General features: G+C 42.3%; 1 pseudogene; it reads right to left on the bottom strand.

The window, feature by feature from the left end:
- Positions 1-620: 620 nt before the first annotated feature.
- Positions 621-1,586, bottom strand: LOC146273589 (uncharacterized; annotated as a pseudogene).
- Positions 1,587-2,349: the final 763 nt, after the last annotated feature.

The following is a 2,349-nucleotide window of genomic DNA, read 5'->3' as shown; positions in this document are numbered from 1 at the left end:
AGAACAGGGATACTACCAGAGCTGTTGGGTAAATGGTTTACTGTGCCACGCCTCTCAGCCACTGCAACCTCTAACGGTGCGTGTCCACTACAGCGGAGCGGGCGGCTCTTTGACGTCGGCTTCCAATTAATTTTCAATGAAACTGGGCATTGACGCTCGCATACGCTCCCACAATGCCCTACACGAGCGGCACCGCCCGGTTTAATTGAAAATGGATTGGAAGCCAACGCTCCGCGCCGCTCCACTCCGCTGTAGTGGACACGCACGGTGAGAAGACACCTGAGGGATGCTACAGTGGAAAGCCTACTGGTGATGCAGACAACGTACTCTCTTGCACATCTGAGCAATGTAAGCAAAAACAGTTCCACAAGTCTTGTCTAAAGCTGATCAGGGTACCAACAAGTTGGAAATGTTTAGAGTGCAAGAAGCTGCAAAAAAACAAGAAATAATCGCCACAAATAAGAAATAAGCTTCATAGTCCATTTTATATACAATATATAATTATTTTGTATTCTTCCATGCTAACAAACAACTGAGCACATGCTTTGTACAAGTACCAATATTTACAAGTCTAATCACACACTAAATATCACATTGCATCATCACATTATTTACAAAGTAGAAAAATGGTTAAAAGGTAAAAATAAAATAAAACCTTTGCAAAGGTGAGCCCATATATCTTGGGTCTGAACAAGCAACTAGTACTGTCTGTTTATTCTGTGGGGACCATAGATGGGCAAATATTACATAGAGCACAGTAAACTTTTACCATCTTGTCAAGGGAGGTAGGTTGTCTTGGAGCGGCCGCTTGGCAGAGAGACAGTGGGATGGTGGTCTGAAGGATGGTGTACTTGTTCCTAACCAGGCCAATGACCCTTTCCACATGGATCCTAACGGCAGCAAGTCCCCTTGTTGCTTCCTGTTCCAGTGGATGCAGTTGTTGCTTGCCTTTGGTGAAGGCTGGTATCTTCAGCTGTGCACAAAACAGGCAGACCGTGTCCTTGACATTGAAGCCTCTATCTGCAAGAATGACATCTCCTGGTGATAGTTTTTCAAGATAGTCACAGTTCTCTGTGATGTGCTTGTCGCTTGTTCGTCCACCCCAGCCGTTTGACTCAAATGATATAACACCTTGTGGTGTTATTGAAATTGGGTATTTCACAGTATTGTGATGCTTGTATTGAGAGTATGTTTGTGCACAAGCTCTCAATTGTTTTGGCTTCTCTATGAAAATTTCAAAACAGTCAATGATAGATGTACAGTTGCTATAATTTTCCCTGAAACACATGGGCAGACTGACATGAATTTGTTTTTGTGACGGCCAAATTATAAGTAGACCCAGTCTTACATACATGATATCTAAAGTTCCATTAAATATTCTGGTGACATTTGTCTTAGACATCCGAAATAAATAAACACAAAAATAGAGATGGTGAACAGACGTAGATTTAGCCTCATTCTCATCAGGGTTAAAATAAAACTATGAAAAGGCTCGGTCTCGGACCAGGCTTCAGAAATCCTGACAGGAAAGAAAATATAACCATTAATTTGGCATAGCTTGGAAGGCCTGTGAGTTCCTGTACCATTTCATCGTTTCCTTTGAAAGCCTCTTCACTCAAAGACAGCTCTTCAGTTTTGTCCTTTAGACGATTAATCTCTCAGCTCTTAGCTGTGCACATTCGCCGGTCAATGCCTTGACTGTTGCTTGGCAGCCTGCATTGGAGCATGGTTCCAAGATGCCTGGGCTGTGAATGGCTGAGGAGTAAGTGTGGTCACCCTTCGTGCATTCCGTGTCATCTTGTTCAATGTACTCACTGGTGCTGGAAGCGGCCACAGGCTCATTGTAGGTGTCATCCTTTCTAGGGGCCACAGTCTCAGTCCTTTTGTGCTTCAACTGCTGCGTATGCTCAAACCTTCTGTTTTTATAGGCATTTTTCTGCCGCTGTCCAGCTGAAGTGTGCTCAAACAGGCTGGGTACATAATCAGGGCTCATGGGGTTCTCACCTTTCCCTAAGCAGATAGGAAAGAATGGTAGAATATTTAATATGTGCAAACTATTAAGACATTGACCAACCTAAGGAAGGTAATTTCCCTTTCATTTTTTTCTCTCAGATATTCTCTTATCCACATACTGTACTAAGTACAGGTAGGTTTATAACTAGTTGTACATGTCATGTGAGACATCAGCTTCGTTAGCTATAGCTTGCTACACAATTTGAATAACGTTAGCGACTAGCTAACGTTAGTTTAACAATGTTATAACTAGGTCACCATAAACAACTCAGCTTGTGTAAACATTTTCCTGTTTAAAAAAATAATTTGCTAAATAGGGCAAATGTAACTAGTGCC

Source organism: Hypomesus nipponensis, chromosome 9 (assembly GCF_054491055.1).
Source record: "Hypomesus nipponensis isolate SF chromosome 9, ASM5449105v1, whole genome shotgun sequence".
Classification (NCBI taxonomy): Eukaryota; Metazoa; Chordata; class Actinopteri; order Osmeriformes; family Osmeridae; genus Hypomesus; species Hypomesus nipponensis.
Note: the sequence above shows the minus strand (reverse complement) of the source record. Positions and strands in the feature narration are given on the sequence as shown.